Source organism: Bubalus kerabau, chromosome 9 (assembly GCF_029407905.1).
Source record: "Bubalus kerabau isolate K-KA32 ecotype Philippines breed swamp buffalo chromosome 9, PCC_UOA_SB_1v2, whole genome shotgun sequence".
Lineage (NCBI taxonomy): Eukaryota > Metazoa > Chordata > Mammalia > Artiodactyla > Bovidae > Bubalus > Bubalus kerabau.
Genome location: NC_073632.1, coordinates 45,637,219 through 45,661,839, shown reverse-complemented (window position 1 = coordinate 45,661,839; position 24,621 = coordinate 45,637,219).

The following is a 24,621-nucleotide window of genomic DNA, read 5'->3' as shown; positions in this document are numbered from 1 at the left end:
GTGAGAACTTTGAGAAAATAAAATATCCTGTCACTGTTAGGAAAACTGATTGGCAAGCAAGAGCTAGAATAAAGCCAAAATTGAGTTATATTTGTCTCTATTAATAAAACTAGATCTCTACCAAACATATTCATGTTTTCTCCCCAGTTCCTATATGATTAACATTCACACTTCAGAAACATATGCTGAGAGAGAATTTATTTTCCATCAAAAAGTGCCTTGTTTCAGGAAGATGCTTCTGTTGCAAAGTAAATTAGTTGTCTTGAAGGATGTTAGTATATTGAGGTTGGGGTGATTTATTCTGCCTCTTGAAACTCAAACTTGGAGTAATGTAAGTAAAATATCCATCACCAAGCTGTTTGTACTCAGTACTGACAGCACAGAATTGCTTTGAATATTATTTCTGGTGTCCTGCCAGAGCCAGGTGTTGGTATGCACAAAAATGAGAGCATGAGATTAAAGAACACGTGGACACAAATGAGTCCCAGGAACTTCAAAGTGCATTTGCCAATTAGGTTCCTGATAGCAAAATATAGCTGTAGTCATCTGACAGGTAAGTATTTGCTATTCAGTCAGGCCTCCAGAAAGTACCAAAATGTACATTTTGTAGGATTTATGGTCAGGCTCTACTTTTTGCTTTAAATCTGAATGTCTCACAGAGATTGCTCTGATTCATCAAAAGAGTAATTTCCATAAGTGACTTCACATGTGAATGTTTGATGCCCATGTTATTCTACAGCATGCTCCCATGCCCTCTGCTTCCCCAGAGTTACCACGTTCTCTCATGGTAAAAGGGGAGAAGGTGATGGCAACCCATTCCAGTATTCTTGCCTGGAGAATCCCAGGGATGGGGGAGCCTGGTGGGCTGCCGTCTATGGGGCAGAGTTGGACACGACTGAAGTGACTTAGCAGCAGCAGTAGTGTGGTAAAAGGTCATGCCTGTCTGTCGCTTTCTTACATAATCTTCACCTTAGAGAAGCAGGTAAATACACCTGCGTGCATGCTAAGTCACTTCAGTTGTGTCCAACTCTTTGCGACCTTATGACTGTAGTCCCACAGCCTCTTCTGTCCGTGGGATTCTCCAGGCAAGAATACTGGGGTGGGTTGCCATGCCGTCTCCAGGGGATCTTCAGAACCCGTCTCCTGTGGCTCCTGCATTGCAGGCAGATTCTTGACCACTGAACAACCGGGGAAGGACACTGAATTCTACTTACTGAAGGACATTTTCCCCCATAAATAACACAATCAAGACAAACAATATCTCAATTTAAAGTGATTATGGGGTCTTTGAAAAAGTCTAATAACTCCAAAAAAAAAAAAAGCTAAATACATGAGTAAAGTTTAATGAGTTGAATTAAAATTTTAGCCACCTAAAATACTATCGTATTCAAACTGTGGGACTTGTATGCAGTAGACTAATATTGAAATGGTGTGTGCGGGTGTGTATGTGTTGAAGGGGCATGTGGGTGTTAAGTGTTACTGAATCTACTCTCATACCACTTATGAAACTTAAAATTGGAAACAAAGTCCTCTTTGTTGTTGCTGTTCAGTTGCTAAGTTGTGTCTGATTCTTTGACCCTGTGGACTGCAGCATGCCAGGCTCCCTGTCCTTCACTATCTCCTGGAGTTTGCTCACACTCATGTCTATTGAGTCGGTGATGCTATCTAACCATCTCATCCTCTGCTATCCCTTTTCCTTTTGCCTTCAACTTTCCCAATATCAAGGTCTTTTCCAATGAGTCGGCTTTTTTCATCAGGTGGCCACAGTATTGGAGCTTCAGCATTAATCCTTCCAATGAATATTCAGGGTTGATTTCCTTTCAGGTTGATTGGTTTGATCTCCTTATGGTCCAAGGGACTCTCAAGAGTCGTCTAAAATAAAATCCATTCCTGATGCATCGAGTTTTCCAGTTTTCCATTCATTCTGTAGGTATTTGTTATCACTATCATGTGGTAACTACCCTTCTAGGCGCAATGGTCAGAGAAGGCAATGGCAACCCACTCCGGTACTCTTGCCTGGAAAATCCCATGGACGGAGGGGCCTGGTAGGCTGCAGTCCATGGGGTTGCTAGGAGTCGGACACAACTGAGCGACTTCACTTTCACTTTTCACTTTCATGCATTGGAGAAGGAAATGGCAACCCACTCCAGTGTTCTTGCCTGGAGAATCCCAGGGATGGAGAGCCTGGTGGGCTGCCGTCTATGGGGTCGCACAGAGTTGGACACGACTGAAGTGACTTAGCAGCAGCAGCAGCAGCAGCGCAATGGTGAAACACACATGGTCCCTGCTTTCCTGGAGTTACTAGTCAAGAGGAGGAGAGAGTCAAGATCATTTCAGAGTTATAAGTACAATGAAAAAAGTCATAAGTATGAAAAAAAAAAAAGGCACAGCGTGTGACTTGGGAAGAAGTTTCTAGGGGTTATTAGAGTTAAGGTGGTCTGGAAAGAACTTTGAAGAGCTGATGCCTGAAAAGCAAGAAACATCTAGCTGAATAAAGAGGCAGGAGGGTGCTCCAGCAGGGGACAGTGAAAATGCAGAGGTCTTCAAGGGGAGGTGCAATTAAAGAGCTATAGGTAGGTATCATGTCTAGTAGCGAGTGGAAGGCAGGGAAGCGAGATGAATTGGAAAGGTGGGCCGGGCCAGAGTATTAGATCCCTGTAGGCAGTGATCAGGGTCCCTGGCTGAGTTCCGAGAAGCAGTCTCTAAGAGAGAAATGATTATGGGAACATTAATGAAAAGTGCTCTTAGGACCAACTTTGGTGGACCGGGGTGCCCGAGGTGGGGGCAAAGGGAGATAATGAGCTCTACTGTAGTTCTGACAAAGCTGTCAGCCACGCCCACGGGGGCAGTGGAGCTGGGATGGCCCATTAGAGTTGTCCCAAGCCACGTTGTAACATTGATTTAGGCGCTGAACATGGGCTGCTCCTGAGAGAAGGAAAAAGCAGCAGCAGCAGCAATATTCTTCAGCCAAGGCAATCCACAAGGAGTCAGCCTGAGGGGTGACTTGGCCTCATTCCCAGCAGCCAGTGAAGTGAGTCCTTTGTTGCTGAAGGGAGATCCAAGCATATGGATTTTATTTCAAGCACAATGGGAAGCCACTGAAGAGTTTTAAAATGGGGTGTCATAGCCTGATTTACATTTTCATATGAGTACTCTGGCTATTTTTTGAAGAATACAAAATGCAGGCGTATAATCAGGGAAATAAAGTATAATATTTGTGTAAAAGCAAAGGGCTCGGTCAGATTTGTCCCATGTTATTTCCTCTTGATGGCTGAGTCATAAGATTGGGACAAATCAAAGGGAACATTTTTTATTCAGAATTACTGATACCAGGCCTAATAAGAGAACTAATATGATTTAATTCAATGTTCTTTGACTCAGCCTCTCCTGAGAATTGTTGAAATGAGAAACTATTCATAACTGTGGTTTGAGTGAATGCATGAGTGTGTGTGAGTGAGAGTCAGGTTAATGTTTTATTTCTTCCTTATAAGGTTAACCTGGAATTTTGGCTTTAAATTCCAGCCTCTTCAAGTTTTTGGATTTGTATTCTCACTTAAGAGGTCTATGATGGATCACATATGATAGATCCTCACAATGGACCATTAGTTCCATCTCTTGGAAAGAAATCTCAACATATGAATCTAACTGGCAAGCTTGCAGAGTGTGTGCTAGTCTCACCTCCATTCCATGAGAGATAAATGTTCACTGGTTGATCAGCCTATGATGGAGAGGAGAGTGTGGCTCTCAAGTGGAAGCATGCGACATCTTCATGGTATTGGAACAGTTCTGTATCCTGATTCTGGACATGGTTACAATTGATGAATTGACATAGAACTATATACATTCATAGTACCAATGTCAGTTACCAGGCTTTGATATTTTACCACAATTTTTTAAGATATAACCATTGGGAGAAACTTGGTAATGACTATATAGGACCTCTCTGTATTATCTTTCCTTTGAATTTGTGATTATTTCAAAACAAAAAAGTTTAAAAACTTCTCTCTGACAAATACCAGGCATGTCAGTGTACACTCCTTTTGCATCTTTGCACCTACTCTTATGGCTACAGCTACCTTGAGGACCTGGAGACCTCTATTTCACTCAGATTTCTCCCCCTGGAGTCTTCAGCCATCTGGCTGGCCCATGGCACCTCAAATTCAACATGTCCAGTGTTTTTTCTGGTTTCTCTAGTGGCTCAGCGGTAAAGCATCTGCCTGCAATGCAGGAGACCCAGGTTTGATCCCTGGGTCAAGGACATCCCCTGAAGAAAGAAATGGTAACCAACTACCATATTCTTGCCTGGAGAATTCCATAGACAGAGGAGCCTGGAGAGCTACAGTCCATGGGGTTTCAAGAGTTGGACATGACTTAGTGACTAAACCAATACCACCACCCATGTTCTTCTTCTTCCCCAAACCAACAGTGATTCCAGTCCTCAGTCTATGTCCCAACTGCACTGAAATCCTTCAAGTTCTCCAAAAAGTTCTTCCCTCTTAGCTTTCACTTTTAGCTTCTGAAGTAAGCTCTGACTTTTCTGCATGGTAGATACTTACTCATCTTTCCAGATCCTCTTAAATGCCTCTTTGAGGAAGGCATAATGGATCCTGTATCCATATTCTCATAGAAGTCTAAGGCTTTACATTATTGACTGTAACATAATTACTTGTATGCCTGTTTTCCTCACTAGATTATGGAAGAAGCTCTAGATTATTACCTTAAATTGTGTATTGTGCTTGAAAGAGCAGAGATAAATACATTTTTGTTAAATGAACATATGAATGACTAAATTAAATGATCAATCTATGCAATTGCAGTTGGTGACCACAAAATGGATTTTATATTGAAAATATATTTTTATATATTTTGAGTTCTCAAAACACTTTAAAATATTTACCTTGTTTGAGTCTCACAACATCCATCCTAGTTAGCTGACAGAAGTATATTATCCTTATTTAAGTGAAAGTTGCTCAGTCGTGTCTGACTCTTTGAAACCCCATGGACTATACAATCCATGGAATTCTCCAGGCCAAAATACTGGAGTGGGTAGCCTTTCCCTTCTCCAGAGGATTTTCCCAACCCAGGGATTGAACTCAGGTCTCCTGCAATGCAGGTGGATTCTTTACCAGCTGAGCCACCAGGGAAGCCCTATCCTAATTTAAGAGCTAAAGAAATGGGAGAGAGGTTTTATGTGAATTGTCTGAGTGCGGATCATGGTTCATTGTATGGAAGAGTAAAGATTAGAACCCACATCTCCTAATTTAACTCCAGTGTTTTGCTCAACATACTACTATTGGATCTTTGATTGGTATAACATATGTAGTTAATTTAAAAGTAATGTGTTTATACTTTGTTTTCTAAAGCACTCAACTAAGTAGTTCCCTAAAGAAACCCATGTGAAGTTGGTCCCTATTCTTAGTCTCTTATACAAATAAGTCACTGAAATGTAATGCTTCTGATCACTTTTTCAGTCTATATCACTGAATTTAGCTCTTCTCCTTTGTACTTTAATGTTAAGTGATGGGGTACTTATTATGAAAAGGTATGGCATGCAGCTTTTTGCTTTCTCAGGGCTTTATGACCAAGGGGAGAAATTAACATTTTTACAGAGGAAAAAACTGAAATGCAAAGTCTCTGACATCTGTTTCCCTCATTTAGTTGGATCTTTTAAGATCAGCTTATCTCTCTTGGCTCTTGGAATCTGAAATGGGAAACATTGCTTTGATTTATGGATGTTGCCATGATTTATGCAATGTTAAAATGAATATCAGATGGTTGTACATTTTTGCAAGAGCAATAGCCCAAACAGGTAGATTTTATCTTATCATCTGAAAACCAAGATGCTGAGACATGGCTATCAAATAGCATTGCTTAATTGTTTTAACTACCTCAATAGTTTAAAGACTTGGCCTTAATGAAAATTAATTTAAATTGAAGTTGTACGACATACATCCAGCACACAGTTACTCAATATTTGATCATAGACATAGGGGGCTTGGAGAGGCCTTTCACCAAGGCAGTTAGGCAAAGATCCAGATAAAGTCTATTTTAAAGGGAAGCAGATGACTGGAGGAAACTACCACCAAAAGGAAAGATACTCTTGAATCTTAAAACTATGAAATGACCCATGCGACAATAAGAACCCCTCCAGAGAGAAACAATCATCAAATGAATACATTAAGTAAAGGCCTCAAGCAACTCTTGTAAGATACTCTTCCAGGAAATTCAAACCTGATGAATCACATGAAACCTGCAGAGGTTGTGATAAATCTTGATTTCTAAAATTGTTCCTGTTTCTTTTAGAGGAATGACTTGATGACATAAAGTCACAAGACATCAGACACGCACATGTCCCTTAATCCACTGTTCCAATAGTAAACGTGCTCCTCTTCCATTTGACTAGTGAATAGCAGATAAAATAGCCTGATATTAATTTTATTTTATGGATGCCATATCTGAGATCAGGATGGCATGTGTGTATGTGTGTGTTGGGGGGGGGCAGTTGTAAATAATGCAAATGTATGTTTTGTCGTTGCACTCCTAGGTGGCAAATACCCAAATTCTTTTGAAATCATACTAGGATTTTATATTTGTTTGTGTTCTGCTGCATGTAAAGCCGGATTAGTAAGTATGAAACACTATAGCCGTAGCTTTCCAAGTGAAACATGTGGCCCCATTAACTCTTCAACTCAAAAATGTTTACCTCTTGAACTAAACATTGCCATACTTCTTATGAATATCTCTAGAAGCCTACTAGTGATAGGAGGCTTGTTGACGTGGCACGTATCTATATATCCAGATTGTGGAGACTTGAGACTTCATCACAGCAAGACCCGGCGTATCTTTGTGGAACCTTAATAAATAATCCTTCTTCTCCCTCAGAGATAGTCCAGAAGAATTTTTATATTGTATCAGGAGCATGGGGTTGAAGCAGAGCAGCGTAGGGGTGAGGCTGTAGGGGTAGAACAAAGGAGACAGGAAAGGATGTGGGGCTGGGGAAGTGGTCACACTCTCAGTCTTACACATCTACTCAAAAGATTCTAAAAGTGAAAAATGGTGAGGGGATACTACTGCATGAATGCGACTGAAAGGAAAAGAGGGGGCCAAGTGGCTCCAGCAAGTCACCTGGTTGGATGTCTGTCCCGCAGGCCTGCTCTCTGTTACCTCCTCTACCACACACCCAAGTCTGTGCACGATTCAAGTGTAACTTGACTCAGTTGTAATATGGGGATATGGTTTGGAGAGAATTTCCTAAGAGTCTAAAATGCTAACATTCCTCTCTTTCAAGAAATGTTCATTGGTCCCAAATAATAAACTTGATTTTGGGAACTGCGCTTAGAATTTCCTGATTTATGGCAAATATATTTTTTCCTTGTGGTACAGAAAGTAAAAGAATTGAAAGATAAATCAGAGCCAAAGAAGAAAACAAAAAAACATCAAAGCAGCTAACATATTTGTATGTCTGTCTTCCATAGTTACCTGTGGGCGAGTGATTATGTAGGGAAGTACTCCTTGAATATCTATATTGATTTTGCAGTAAAAAAGAAAACAAAACTATGATTGAGCTTCTAATTGAAGCTAGTAAAAATGCACAAATGGATTAACTTGATAATAAAATACTGACTTGAACACTTTTAGACTACAGAAAGATGACATTTTTTGTTCTGTCTGTATTTTGTTTTTCACATTTGGTTAATAATAATAAAACAGCAACAACATTTCCAGTAACCTTACATTTATTTACTTATTTACATTATTTACTTATTACTAATTACTTATTAATTACTTTATTTATTTATTTTCCAGTGATGAGTTATTGATTAATGTATGTACACAGGAGACAAATTGAAAAAAGCTTATAGGGTATTTATAGCTGTATTAATTCAGAGCTATCACCACATAATATTAGTAGCCAGATTAAAACAAAAATTAAAAAAAAAATTCAAACTTGAACAGGACAAATGAGATTTTGATTACTTTGTTTCAATTTTCCTGAAATGTTTCTTATCGTGTCTCTTAACCTAAAAGCAAAATTTAATAATAGTCCTTATTTTCTGCTTCCAAAATGGATTATAATTTTGATTTCTGTAATTTCCAAATTAATATGATCCTAAGTGTGAGCTAGTATTTCTACCCCCAAAGTTTTTAACATTGTGCTGCCAAATATCTAAATATGATCTCTATATAAAATCTACTCAATTTAGAATGGTTAATCTGAATTAAACTGTGGACATTTTTGATACCCAAATATTTGCTTTGAATGTTTGCTTTACATATTTCCTGTTATCTAGTACTTGTATTATCTATACTTACTTACATTTACTTCATTTAGACCTCTTGGCACACTGCTTAATTTTTTTTAATGTGTAGAATTAAATTTGGTAGAATTATAATTAATTATTTTTATACTGAGACATCAAGATGATTTCTCAAAGAGATGGTTTCATACTATGAATTCTGCGTGCTTCGGTTCCCACCATCAGTATCAGGAGGTATTAACAGAAAGTATAGAAAACAAGTTGCCTGAATTTTGTTTCAGACTATTGGAAATAGATCCTACTCTTGTTTTTGATATATGGAAATATAACCAAAATATTTTGATTTTTTACTTTAAAGAGTATTGTACAAAATACTGAAATAGAATATATGTCAGTCTTTGTTTTAAGGAAATAATAGACTGTTTTCTGAAATATTTTATTTGGATTTGAGCAATGCACGAGGAAGTAATGTATACTTATTTAAAGTGCAGCAGTGATTTAAAAAGTAAAGGGGCAGGACATATATTTGAGCAGATATATTATGTTTTGATACCTATTTTACTGTAATCCACTTTCCATGGTATTAGACAAAGTGTAACAGAAAAGGAAGAATAATTGGTAGGTCTGATCAAATCCTCCCTGAATTACTCCATCAAACATGCAGTAACCCTATTATTGTATAGATCTTAAGGCAGGCCTGAATTGAATTGCTGCTTTAATACTCAATCTCTTTTGAATATTATTATTTTCCAAAATAGGTAGATGTGGATACAGAGGAAAATTAATTTACTCTGAGCATCCAGTCCATTTAATCATCTAGACTGCATAGTGATAAATAATGTCCTTGGGGGTTGGGAGAGCAAAGAAATTGTTCAACATCTTTTTCCAACCATGATTATTTAGAAAAAACTATTAGAAAGAGATGTTTTACATGAAAATCTCAGATTTCAGGAGGATTATGTGAAAAGCTACAATTCAATAAACATTTCTTAGACAAATGTTAATCTGGAGTATTCAAACCAGTCTAATAATAATTCGGCCCCTTGTCCATACCTTAAACTGTGACCGGATTGATAAATTTGAATCTCATTTTTTACAGAAAGAACACCTTTTAAAAAGTGTTATGCTCATGGCAGAAAATGCATTGAGAGAGGCCCCATTGCTGTTGCCCTGCCAGCACCAGACAGGAATGTCTGTGTCTTGTGTTACAAATATTTTGCTATAGTGATGAAATGCACACATATATTCATCATCTTTGAGCCTCAAAATACTTCCATTTTTCTTTTTATTAGGTAATAAAACATAACTATACAAATATAATAATACTAATAGCATGTGTATCAAAGATAGTAGTTTACTAACCACTATTCTGTTCATTATTTCATTCTTACAATTGGAATTCGTGCATGCTTTATTTTCCATCAGTAATATCCATCAGGATTACTGATAAAATTAGTTCTCTAAGTCATATCTCTGAGTGCTGAAATGGAAACTTTACAGTAGAAATGATTATTGCTAATTCATGGGTGAAGAAACTAGAACTGTAAAAACGAGGCTGCTTGCCAAGCTCATTTTTGTATTAAGTGCTCCAGTGATATTGCTACTGCTACTGCTAAGTCACTTCAGTCGTGTCCGACTCTGTGCGACCCCATAGACGGCAGCCCACCAAGCTCCCCCGTCCCTGGGATTCTCCAGGCAAGAACACTGGAGTGGGTTGCCATTGCCTTCTCCAGTGCATGAAAGTAAAAAGTGAAAGTGATGTCACTCAGTCGTGTCCGACTCTTAGCGACCCCATGGACTGCAGCCTACCAGGCTCCTCTGCCCATGGGATTTTCCAGGCAAGAGTACAGGAGTGGGGTGCCATTGCCTTCTTAGGTCCAGGGTCATTTTCTTGCCTCTATTCAAGCTTTAGTTTATAGAGACTTCCGGATGTTGATGGATAACACATATTTTGCTTATACTTAGGTCCTAAAGACTCTCTACAAAACAGTCTCAAAAGGGATACTCATGAAAACAAAATTTGTTTGAGGAAATCAGCATGGGAATGCAAATTAACCATTGAAATTATATATTCATTTTTATTTCATATAAAAGCAAACATTTTACTGTTAGATATTCATCATTAGAAGTATATAGACATTTGTAGAAGTAAAGCATTCTAGTAGCATTAATTTTTCTTAATTTTCCCATAATGCAGATCCTCCTGTAATTGACTATATGAGGAAAATAAATATTCTATGTGCATGTAGCTAGTAATATCTACAGTTTAATAAAATAGTAACTAATTTCTTTCTTTTTTATTGAAGTATAGTTAATGAACAGCATTGTCTTAGCTTTAGGTATACAGCAGAGTGATAAGTTATATATGCGTATGTTTATATGTATTCTTTTTCAGAGTCTTTTCCATTATAAATTATAGAACAGTCTTTTGGACTCTGTGGGAGAGGGAGGGGGGGATGATTTGGGAGAATGGCATTGAAACATGTATAATGTCATATAAGAAATGAATCGCCAGTCCAGGTTTGATGCAGGATACAGGATGCTTGGAGCTGGTGCACTGGGATGACCCAGGGGGATGCTACGGGGAAGGAGGTAGAGCGGGGTTCACATGTACACCCATGGCGGATTCATCTTGAAGTATGGCAAAACCAATACAATATTGTAAAATAATTAGTCTCTAATTAAAATGAATAAATTAAATTAAAAAAATATTGTAAGACATTGAATTTATTTCCCTGTGCTATAGAGTATATCCTTGTTGTTTATCTATTTTGTACATGGTAATGTATATATATTAATTCCAAACTCCTAATTTACTTCCCACCCACCACTGCCCCCTCTGATAACCCTAAGTTTGTTTCCTATGTCTGTGGGTCTATTTCTGTTTTGTAAATAAGTTCATTTATATAATATTTTAGGTCATACATATAAATGATATCTTTATTTGCCTTTGTCTGGCTTAACTTCACTTAATATGATAATCTCTAGGTCCATCCATGTTTATGCAAATGGAATTATCTCATTCTGTCTTAATGGTTGAGTAACATGTATCACATCTTTATCCACTCATCTGTTCATGGACACTTAGGTTGCTTCCATGTCTTGGCTATTATAAATGGTTCCCCTGTGAACATTGAGGTGCATGTATCTCTTTGAATTAGTTTTCTCCAGTTTCTTTTCAATTAAAGAGGTTAATTTCAGTTTTATTTTTTAATCTGTCTGTATGGCACCCCACTCCAGTACACTTGCCTAGAGAACTCCATGGATGGAGGAGCCTAGTAGGCTGCGGTCCATGGGGTTGCTAAGAGTAGGACACAACTGGTCAACTTCACTTTCACTTTTCACTTTCATCCATTGGAGAAGGAAATGGCAACCCACTCCAGTGTTCTTGCCTGGAGAATCCCAGGGATGGGGGAGCCTGGTGGGCTGCTGTCTCTGGGGTCGCACAGAGTCGGACACGACTGAAGTGACTTAGCAGCAGCAGAAGCAGCAATGTGGATCACAATAAACTGTGGAAAATTCTCAAAGAGATGGGAATACCAGACCACCTGACCTGCCTCTTGAGAAATTTGTATGCAGGTCAGGAAGCAACAGTTAGAACTAGACATGGAACAACAGACTGGTTCCAAATAGGAAAAGGAGTACGTCAAGGCTGTATATTGTCACCCTGCTTATTTAACTTATATGTAGAGTACATCATGAGAAATGCTGGGCTTGGAAGAAGCAAAAGCTGGAATCAAGATTGCTGGGAGAAATATCAATAACCTCAGATATGCAGATGACACCACCTTTATGGCAGAAAGTGAAGAAGAACTAAAAATCCCCTTGATGAAAGTGAAAGAAGAGAGTGAAAAAGTTGGCTTAAAGCTCAACATTCTGAAAACTAAGATCATGGCATCTGGTCTCATCACTTCATGGGAAATAGATGGGAAAACAGTGGAAACAGTGTCAGGCTTTATTTTGGGGGGTTCCAAAATCACTGCAGATGGTGATTGCCGCCATGAAATTAAAAGACGCTTACTCCTTGGAAGGAAAGTTATGACCAACCTAGATAGCACATTAAAAAGCAGAGACATTACTTTGCCAACAAAGGTCCGTCTAGTCAAGGCTATGGTTTTTCCAGTGGTCATGTATGGATGTGAGTGTTGGACTGTGAAGAAAGTTGAGTGCCAAAGAATTGATGCTTTTGAACTGTGGTGTTGAAGAAGACTCTTGAGAGTCCCTTGGACTACAAGGAGATCCAACCAGTACATTCTGAAGGAGATCAGCCCTGGGTGTTCTTTGGAAGGAATGATGGTAAAGCTGAAACTCCAATATTTTGGCCACCTCATGTGAAGGGTTGACTCATTGGAAAAACTCTGATGCTGGGAGGGATTGGAGGCAGGAAGAGAAGGGGACGACAGAGGATGAGATGGCTGGATGGCATCACCGACTCGATGGACGTGAGTTTGAGGGAACTCTGGGAGTTGGTGATGGGTAGGGACGCCTGGCATGCTGTGATTCATGGGGTCGCAAAGAGTCAGACACGACTGAGTGACTGAACTGAACTGAACTGAATGTACCAATCTAAGGTAAAATCATGTCCACCTTGAAAGTAAGATTTAATGACTAATTCATATAAGCAATTACATATCTTTTTTATCATGAACTAAATCATCAGTTTTAACCAACTTTGCAAGAATTATAGAATCATTGAAATCAAAGCCATAAAGGTTTGAGGGATCATCTCTGGTTAAATTATGTTAATCAACAGTAATTGCTAAGAGCTTCTGGAATGTATATTCACATAACTAATACAATCTTAAAATCTTAGGTTAGTCATTTAAAAAAATTTTATCCAGTTCCAGTTATATTCTGATGCACTTTATAAACATGTATAATATCATATAAGAAACGAATCACCAGTCCATGTTCAATGCAGGATACAGGATGCTTGGGGCTGGTGCATTGGGATGACCCAGAGGGATGGTACAGGGAGGGAGGTGGGAGGGGGGTTCAGGATGGGGAACACGTGTACACCCGTGGCGGATTCATGTTGATGTATGGCAAAACCAATTCAATATTGTAAAGTAATTAGCCTCCAATTAAAATAAATACATTTAAATTAAAAATATATATATAAAACTTCAAAAAAAGTCAATTTTTACTCTAGAAAGATGATTGAAAATCTAGTAGAATACTCAACAAAGATTTGTTGGATGGTTGGATGAATGAAGGGATCCATGATCATTTGCCATACAACTTTAAATACTATCCTGCATGGAGAAACTGAGGTAAACATGTTGCATGAAACATGTTGTATACTATTAACACAACCTTTCTTTCAATATAAAGAGCAGGTTGTAATGGAGGAGAACCTAATTCCAGAAACATGGGTAAATATAACAAAAGCTCATTTGCCTTTTATTTGCCCAAGTGCAGCTGGGAATCTATAGCATGCCCACTATACCTTCTCTTGTAGATACTGTTCATAGTAACACCCTCTTACCTCCCATATGATGATACTCAGCATACTGCAGTCACAGAATCAGTACATCGGAGCCTTTCACATTGTGGAGGAGAGAATTGTATACATATTATTTTAAAGCTATATCTACTGGATGCTTGGGGCTGGTGCACTGGGACGACCCAGAGGGATGGTATGGGGAGGGAGGAGGGAGGAGGGTTCAGGATGGGGAACACATGTATACCTGTGGCGGATTCATTTCAATGTTTGGCAAAACCAATACAACATTGTATGTTTAAAAATAAAATAAAATTTAAAAAAAAAAAAGGAAAAAAAATAAAAAAAACAAAATCACAAAAGTTAAAAAATAAATAAATAAATAAAGCTACGTCTCTTGCTTTGCTCTAGCTCCCTTCCTCCTAGCTTCCCCTGGACTCTTCCTTGGACTTATTACCCCCCAATAGATAACTGCATTCTTGCAGCCAGTTCACCATAACCTGGAGCATTCATAGTTGTACCTAGGGATTCAGGAACAGCTTCATACTCTGAGTTCCAGGTTGCATGCTCATGAAGCCAGCTCTGTAGGAGACCATTATCCAAGAGAAACGCTCCTGTTTTTAGGCCCAGGAGACCTAATTTGGGCATCTGTAACCACTGGATCCCATTTCACTCTAGGGGAGCTGTGTTTCTTCTAGAGGAAGAGAGGAGAAAATTCATTCGACCCACAGAGTTACTATATCTGCATAACACAAATCTGTGCTTGTTTGGATTTCAAAAAGTTGCTACCATTTTTCAAATGCCAATAGCAGACACTGTATTTCTCTCCACTATCTAGATGATTGTTGGTCATTTTTAGGTCTGATTTTATTGTCTTTTATGGTCATGAAATTTTGAATGAGCAACAAAGTCAACATAAAATGATAATCATTTTAGCATCGCGAAGAGTCGGACACGACTGAGCGACTTCACTTTCACTTTTCACTTTCATGCATTGGAGAAAGAAATGGCAACCCACTCCAGTGTTCTTGCCTGGAGAATCCCAGGGACAGGGGAGCCTGGTGGGTTGCCGTCTATGGGGTCGCACAGAGTCGGACATGACTGAAGTGACTTAGCAACAGCAGCAGCAGCATACTGATCTCTGACCATATGCATATGCATATATATGATATATGTAACATGTAATTTTCAGGTCTTAACAATGAGATAAAAAAAGCATATTGAATTTACTGAGACACTACACAAAAATCTAACACTCCAGTCACTTGATTAACAAAACTGCAGTCTTTCCTTAGTTTCCCATTCTTCAGTTATTCCCTCTAAAAATCATTGGGATTGTGAATGTGTCTCCATGTGTGTGGCTGTGTGTGTGTGTGTGTGTGTGTGGTGAAATTGGCATGGGTGGGATTCAAGGGTGTACTTGGGGTTTCTTCTTGATGCTCTGCCAAGAGTGGTCACTGGTGTCTGGTTCTTCTCCACTGTTAATTATAGTAGCTCTGTTGCTCCATCACCAGCTTCTAGACTGTGATGATCAGTGGTCTTATACTCTGGTCACAAAGACACTATTTCTGCACTTCAAAACTAGGGATCTTAGTTTGGTTTTCCCAGAAGCAGGCCCTAAGTAAAAGATTTAAATGAAAACCATTTATTTGAAAGGTGAATGAAACATTTTAAAGAAAAGACAAAATGAGACTGGAAAAGGCCGGCAGCTCATAGAGGAAGTTTTATCATGTGAGCTGCCACCATGGCAACTTGAACTTGATGCCACTGGGGAATGTCCTAGCACAGCACTATCAACTTCAGTTAAGGTCACTTAGATTGCTGGGCTGAAATGGGGTTGGAATGGACTACTTAGACCAGCAGTTCTCACATCTGGCTGGTTATTGATATCAGCTTAAGAGCTCTGTAAAATTACCAGCTCCTTGGGTCCCATCACAAACGTATTATAGAATCAGATTTGGGGAGGCAATATTGGGGAAAAGTCAACTTGGAATTAGCATCACTAAAAGCATGTCCAGGTGATGGCCATAGGTAGCCAGCTTTGGGAATTACAGGCATAGACACAAACTGGTCATTCACATAGTAGACAGTTTTCCTTGTATTTAAAATATAAATGATAACAGAAGTGGTCTTTATTCGTCCCTTTCTTTCCAGTTCTATAGTCGCCATGCCAGATCAGCTCTTCACTAGCACTTGCCTGGATTATTTAACAACCTCATAACTGGTTTCTTCTGATCCTCATTCCTCTTGGCCATTAACTGTTGTGGCCCCCAAGACTCAGTTCTAGGTTCTACTCTGCCCACTCTAAACCACCTCCTTGGGACATCACATTCACTTATGTGGAGATGATGCCTGCTTTTCTTTCTTCTGTGCAAATTTTTTCATTGAGTTTCTAATCCATTCTTGCAATTGGCATTTGCTATGTCCGTGTTTAAATGTTTTAAAATTCAGTGTAACCAAAAGGGCTATGACCCTCTTTTCCCCAACACCCTCTAAACTTTCTTCAAGTAAAAAATCAGTCTTTTGGGCCTAGAATCCACCAACTCTACCACCTGACTGTAAGCAGCATTTCAGATTTCATCTTTCCTTACAAGCCTGCAACTAGCTGCTGGACACACCCAGCTGAGTGCTTTTCCTCCCACTCACTCACTGTCTGCTCATCCTCTACCTTCCTAGTACTCTTGAGAAGTCTTTCTTCCAAGCCTTTGATGGCCTTAGAATAGTTCCTTCTAACCTTTTCTGAGCACAAATGTAAATATTTTACATGTTTTTGTTTAGCCTGTATACACACTTTTATATAACATTTAATTTTTTATTACTGTCTAAATACCTGTTAGTTTCTAAAGCAATCGATATAGCATCATATTGGTTATAAACACCAGTACTATGAGGAATGTTTCAGAGATTTTCTTCAAATAACTTAAAACGGGGAAATAACTATGAAGGTCTTTACTCCTGTGATTCATATGTAAATAATCTTTATCAGCTCAAGGGGTTACAAAAAACTGTGCAAATATTTTCCAGAACATCGAAGAAAGGCCTCCTATAACAAAGCATTTTGCTGGGAAAGATTGAGGGCAGGAGAAGAAGGGGATGACAGAGTATGAGATGGTTGGATGACATCACCAACTCAATGGACATGAGTTTGGGTAAACTCCAGGAGTTGGTGAAAGATATCGAGGACTGGTGTGCTGCGGTTCATTGGGTCACAAAGAGTCGGACACAACTGAGCGACTTAACTGAACTGAACTGACTTAATCTAAGCATTTTGGTTCTAATAAAATATTGATTCAACTGTTCATCATTTATTCATTTATCCACTGAGAACACTGTCCTAGGCTGTAGATATACAGCAATGAACCAGATTCATAGGTTGTATGCTGTCAAAGAGCTCATATTTCAGTTAAGGAGATGCACGATTCAAAGGCACAAAAGATGGAGTATTTTCACAGACTTTTACTGATTACCTAGTATGGTAGAGACCAGGGAGTAATTGGAATTCAATTTAAAAAAAAATTAGGGTATGAATCCAGGGCCATCACTTGGTAGTAAGGTTATCTTGGGCTCATGAGAATCCCACAGATCTTAGTTTCTCCATTTGTAAAGTGAGTTTCTTAGGAGGAAAAGTGCATCTAATATTCTTAGCAAACAGTGGACACATGGGAAATCATAGAAGTTGTGATAATAAGAGTAATGATAGTTGTTGTTTTGATAATCTTTTGGTTTCAAGAGGGTGAGCAGTTTCATTGGTGAGTAACTTTCATTCTCACACCTCTAGAACTTTTAACTATATTTCTTAAAGAATTCTCTGGGAATGAAATAATGTACTGCTAATAATTCCTTACCTGTAAAGTGACAGATGTTGTTTCATTTGACATTCATAGCCTCTTTTTGGTATAAAGACTTTGCTAATAGATGATACAAGTACAGTTCAGAAAGAATATCATGCTCAAGGTCATGTAACAAGTACCTCAAACTCTTCTGTATTATTCTAAGCATGTTAGATGTTTCTGACCTCAGTTTTTTTTTTGTTTTTTTTTTCCAAACGGCAGGATAATCCTGAGTGGAAAAGAGGAGCAAGTCATTTTAAAAATGTGAATACAAATAATCCTCATGCGGATGACTTGCTGGCCTTGTTACTTACAGGTCTCTGTGTTGTTAAACAGACTCAGCAGGCAAGCTTAAAGTGTGAACAGTGCTGCAGAAGAAGATCCTAAATATAGCCCATATCAAAGATATCCTGGGTATTCTAAGAGGTTTTTTTTTTTTTTTTTTTTTTTTTTTGGCTTTTTAGAATAGCTTGTATAGCTCTTTTATTAATTCTTTCAGCATCTTTGGATGCCTATTTTGTGAAAAATTCAATTTATGACTCTGGGAATCAGAGAGTTTGTACAGGCATTACTTAAGAAAACTAATATAGGAAAGCTTTCTAGGTTATATTCCCTAAACATCTCCCTGATTTTTCTCTCTGCATCAGTGGCTGTCTGTTCAGTTTGACTAGGCAAGATAGAATTAGGAAGAAGAAGAGGAGAGATTGTGTGGCAGAAACAGTGGGTTTGCTCATTTCATACTTCGACTCCCCTTCTCTTTGCCTGCCTCTCATATAAAAGCAGAGCATCAAATTCCCAGTCTCTCTTCTAGCTGCAAGTAGCCACGTTCTGTCCACTGTCTGCCATTGTCTTCCTTCCCTTCTTTTTTTTTCCTTTTTCCATAGTAAACAGATGGTTTTTGGAAGCAGGTGGTGTAAAAGCGGTACAGCAAGGAAGTTACAGGCAGTCGAAACACTGTCTATCCCTTGGCCTCTTGAATGAAATGAATACACTACAGAGTGTTGGAGTCCTGATAAGCAGCTTTCTGCAATTTGCAGCTATCTGAAATCATCAGATAAGAGACTACTGGACTCTCAAAACTCTGGTCCACAGATGCAATGTTTAAAATTTAGGAATAGTGGGTGAAGCACCTGATGGGTATTGTGGGGAACTATTTAAAGACAGTGTATCAGAAAGGTATAGAACAGATTGATCCTTCACTATATGTACTCAATAAGTAATGATTATTTTTGCTGCCTGAAAATAGAGATTTCTCCTCTTCTGGAGGGAAGCGATAGTTTAGAGCAAAGTACTAATTACTTCTTATTCAAGAATAAGATGCATTTAAAAGAAGATAAACTTTTTAAAAAAGACATGTAAAGCCAGATTTCATTATCTTCAATGGCAGTGCCAGCAAAAGGAAGGGTAATTTTGGGAAGAGGACTTTTCAGAGGTGGCTGGGAACCTAGGAAACTGAGCTCTCTTTTGAGTTCTGCCAATTTCTTTTCATACATCTTTAGCTAACTTGAGTACAGTTTTATGTTTAAGTTTCTTTATATTTTGAATATTATCCATAGTGCTTAGTCTGTCTCACCTCTTGCTCTTAAGACGGTAAATGTGTGTTGTGCACTTTTGAGTATCTTTGAAAGGGAATGGTGTTCATGTGTCAAGAATGTGTGTGTGTGTGTGTGTGTGTGTGTGTGTGTGTGTGTGTGTGTGACTAATATTATGCTAACATGAATCTAAGGAAAAATAACTTACCTGGTTACTGTCAAAACAGATTGAAACATTGATCGATCCTCACATTGATATTTAGTGAAAACGAAATATGTTCTGTTCCAGTCTAAGTTGTGGGTAAAGATCCATCTGCTTTGAATGGTAGAAGCAAAGATTGGGGATTCTGCTGCAACTATGGTCAATGCATCTGTCAGAATAGTTTTTGATATTTTGTCATTTAGCTAAATAAATTTTAGAGATGAAAGAGCACTGAATGTTAGGAATAGAACTGCAATATACTTGTAGAATTTATTCAAAGTTAAGATTTCCTACCTCCTCGCCCATACTCAGTCTTACTCAGTATTCCTTGTCCCAGTAAAAAGCCCCATCATCCATTAAATCTGCAAACCAGCCAAGGTAATAATGATAATAAAGCCATCACTAACATGTCTGAAGAAAACTTCAGTTTATAAATTCTACAGATGTGTCTGCTCATTTGATTATTGATCATCAAAGCATCAATGAAACCTAGGGCTGAGAATGGAAGCCAGATGATCAAAACTCTCTGATTCTCTAACACAACAGGCTAGCAACCTAGAGAAGGAAAGCTGCGTGGAAAGTGGTGGGGTGCATTTGAAAGAATGTCTGTTGTGGAAAGTCAGGTGCATGAGGATCTATTTCATTGTTGTTCTTGAATTTTAATGGATTTTTCCCCCTTCTTCCTGTAATTTTCTCCAGCAAAGAAATGAAGGCTCTTGGGATGATATAGGACTATGGGGTTTAGGGCAAGATGACAAAAGGACAGATGGGTGAGGGAATTGGGATTAAAGTAAGAAGATTTGTGAAATAGTGTACCCTGAGATTTAGCCTGATATATTGTGGAAGTAAAGAGCGGAGAGGACTGATAGCTTGATAAGCAATTTAGGCATCAATGTATGTGTCGTGAGTTCCCCGTGTAGTCAGAAAGCAGAGTGAGAACAATTGAACAGAAAGTTTAATGGAGGCTTTGGTCAAAGAAAATATTTGAATTAGTGGTTTTTGAGAATGAATCTTTTAGTGACATGGCCAAAGATATGGCAATGGGAGAAGAGTGTGGTAAGTTATGGTGCTTGACCATGAGGGTGTTGAAGTCAGCTGGCATGATGAGAGACTATGGTTCAGATAATAAGGTGTCCAGTGAATCAGGGAAAATTTCTTGAGTTTATTGGTGAATAGCAACAAGGAAGATAATAGCATAGTTAAATAATAATAATAAAATAATTATACATTGGGTATAACATAATATGTGAAATACTGTTTTAAATGTTTTTCATACATTGTTTCATTAATATTCTCAGTAACCCCATGAGTTAAGTAAAATTGTTTTCCCATTGCACAATCCCTGTACTATGCTGTTAAGTGGATGATAGACCAATTACTGAGAATTCATCTGAGCTGCACAAGTCAGAAACCTAGACTTGATCCTCAGATCCATCTTTCTTCCTGCTCTGTATTTCATCCATTATGAACTTAACAAAATTTCTCATTTATTTTCATTCCCTTATTTCTGTCTCATCCTACTGCACAATTTCAGGCTTTTGTATTAGTCCCTCTTCAATCTGCTCTTCACATTATAGCCAAAGTAAGAACCAAATTTTAATACTTTCTCCTCCTTACATATGTTAAGAACCATTTGCCCCTTTGATTTCTGTGACCTTCATTTTCCACCAAGTATCGTCTTCATTCTTCCTTTTCTAGCCACTCTGTAGCTTTTTCTTTCCCCCATACTTACTATGTTCCTCATGCCACAGTTCTTTGCATGTTCTGTTCAGTCTATTAGAATGTGCTTCCTTCCTCTTTTCCACTGAGTTCTTCCTACTTATTCTTGAGATATCAATTCAAGCTTCATTCCCTTCTGGAGGTCCCTCTTGACCTTTCTCATCTGACAGAATACCCTAGTGTAGGCTCTCATATCCTCTCTGTACATCAGCCTCATATTATGTGTCACAGTGGATCTGTTTTTTGTCTTCTCTACTAACACTGCTAGATCCTCTGGGGCAAGACCATGTCTTATTATTGTCCACTGTGTCGCCAGTGTCTAGTACAGTGGCTGCCAAGCAGTGGGCATGGTTTTGGTGGCTCAGATGGTAAAGAGCCTGCCCTCAGTGTGGGAGACCCGGGTTCAATCCCTGGGGTGGGAAGATGCCCTGGAGAAGGAAATGGCAACCCACTCCAGTATCCTTGCCTGGAAAATCCCATGGATGGAGGAGCCTGGCGGGCTGCAGTCCATGGAGTTGCAAAACGTCGGACACAACTGAGTGACTTCACTTTCACTTTATAGCACACACTTGTGAGAAAATATTCAAAAGTTACTTCAGTCCACTGAAATCTAATTCTCTGTAGAATGAAACTGTCAAAAACAAAACAAAACAAAAAACACTGTCAACCAGAAGCTTAACATCCTTCATTGTTAAAATTAGGCATCTCCCCTTTGTTGTGCATATAAACACAGTCTAGACATTGAACACCCTGAGTGCATGTACTGTATTTACAAGAGATTGTATCTCCAAAAAAGGCCAATATACCACCAGGGAGTACAAATGGGAAAATAGGTGAAATGCAACCAGCTTCTTGTGTTCCAGAGGTCAAGCCATGGCAGCTTTCTCTCATATATAGTATCTTGCACATGTTACCCAACAAAATTTGGGTTTGCTTCCTATGTAGAGTAAAGCCAATCTACTGACACCAGGTTGCGGTGAAGAAAGGTAACATTTATTGTAGGTCACCAAGCAAGGAGAACAGGTATCTCATGCTCAAAAGACCCAAACTCCTTGATGGCTTTCAGGGAAGGAATTTTTAAGGCAGTGTGAGGGAGCAGGCTTCAGGGTGCATGACCCGCTCATGTACCATTCTTGGATTGGTTAGTATCAAGGTGAAGTTTCAAGCATCATCAACTTTCTGGTTTCAACTGGTCTAAGGTCTGTGCTTTTCTTGTCAGCAGTTTTCATCTGGTGGGGGGTCTGCTTCCTAAGAAAACAACTTAGGAATGTGTGTCAGGCCTTTATCTATATATCTTTCAGGGAACTGAGAGTTTGGTGATTCTGCTGTCTGGCAGATTTATAGTCTAAATTGTTACCAGTTTCCTGGCCAACAGGTATTTTCTGTTTCTACACCTTCACATTTCCTAATTATGAACCCTTGAGCCAGGATTTTGAGATTCAAGGGAGACCTATGAGACTAAAGCAAAAGACTTTCACTTCAAAGGATAGGGACACAGCTTGTATACAGTTTCTCATAGATGAACTCTAATCATACAAACATATGACAAATCACTGCTACCCTGTCCTTGGCCTGATAGGCTTTGACTGAATGTAACATGCATTTGGATTTAGCTAAATATGTGAAAGGAGGCTGGGTCAACCATGTGGAATATATAGTAGTTGGTCTTGGAGTAAAAAAATTCTGGATTTGAGTCAAGATCTGGCATTTATATTTGTGCTATCTACAGCAAGTAACATTACTTTGCCAACAAAGGTCCATATAGTCAAGGCTATGGTTTTTCCAGTGGTCATGTATGGATTTGAGAGTTGGACTGTAAAGAAAGCTGAGTGCCGAAGAATTGATGCTTTTGAACAGTGATGTTGGAGAAGACTCTATAGAGTCCCTTGGACTGCAAGGAGATCCAACCAGTCCATTCTAAAGGAGATGAGCCCTGGGTGTTCTTTGGAAGGACTGATGCTAAAGCTGAAACTCCAATACTTTGGCCACTTCATGTGAAGAATTGACTCATTGGAAAAGACTGATGCTGGGAGGGATTAGGGGCAGGAGGAGAAGGGGACGACAGAGGATGAGATGGCTGGATGGCATCACTGACTCGATGGACATGAATTTGAGTAAACTCTGGGAGTTGGTGATGGAGAGGGAGGCCTGGCGTGCTGCGGTTCATGGGGTTGCAAAGAGTCGGACACGGCTGAGTGACTAAACAACAAGTAACAGGAAATTCATGTTTATTGGGCATCTGTCATGGAATAGGGGCTTCCCTAGTGGCTCTGAGTAGAGAATTTGCCTGCAGTGCTGCAGGAGCTGCAGGAAACATGGGTTCGACCCCTGAGTCAGGAAGATCCTTTGGAGAAAGGCATAGTAACTCAGTCCGGTATTCTTGGCTGGAGAAACCCATGGACAGAGGAGCCTGGCAGTCTACAATCCATAGGGTCGCAAAGAGTCAGATACGACTGAAACACTTAGCATGCAAGCATGCTCGTCATGCAATAGATACTTTCATGGGCCTCTTATTAACTTATATACTCTTTTCTTACTGTGTGTTAGAAGTGATCGTTACCTTATTGTGCTGATGAGGAAAGAAAAGTGAATTGTAAAAGTCACCCAACTCAGAAAATGAGGCTCAAAAATGTGACTCAAAATCCAAGCTCTGTTTCTTGTCTTCTTTTTCCTTGAGTGCTTGAGGTCTTAGACTCTACATATTGTGTATAAAATTAGCAGGATAATAATTCCTTTATGAGAGGATTGTTGTGATGTTAAGTTAGAAAATGAGAGGAGACAATTAACAGTGACAGGAGTTTATTGTTGTTCAGTAAGTTTTAGGATTAAATTAATAAGCACAGTGAAATAAGTATAGATGCAACTACCAGAATTCAACTGCAAAGTATCATTTACCAAAAATTATTTAAAATTTGGTGCTAATTGTTTCATTAGAAAAATACTATGGGTACTTTATATATATTTAAAACTACCTAAACCAACCACTTCTAGGAATCAGTGAACTCAAATGGACTGGAATGAGTGAATTTAACTCAGACAACCATTATATCTACTACTGCAGACAGGAATCCCTCAGAAGAAACGGAGTAGCCATCATGGTCAACAGAAGAGTCCGTAATGCAGAACTTGGATGCAATCTCAAAAATGACAGAATGATCTCTGTTTGTTTCCAAGGCAAACCATTCAATATCACAGTAATCCAATTCTATGCCCCAACCAGCAACACTGAAGAAGCTGAAGTTGAATGGTTCTATGAAGACCTACAAGACCTTTTAGAACTAACACCCCAAAAAGATGTCCTTTTCATTATAGGGGACTGGAATGCAAATGTAGGAAGTCAAGAAACACCTGGAATAACAGGCAAATTTGGCCTTGGAATACGGAATGAAGCAGGGCAAAGACTAATAGAGTTTTGCCAAGAAAATGCACTGGTCATAGCAAACACCCTCTTCCAACAACACAAGAGAAGACCCTACACATGGACATCTCCAGATGGTCAACACCAAAATCAGATTGATTATGTTCTTTGCAGCCAAAGATGGAGAAGCTCTATACAGTCAACAAAAACAAGACTGGGAGTTGACTGTGGCTCAGATCATGAACACCTTATTGCCAAATTCAGACTTAAATTGAAGAA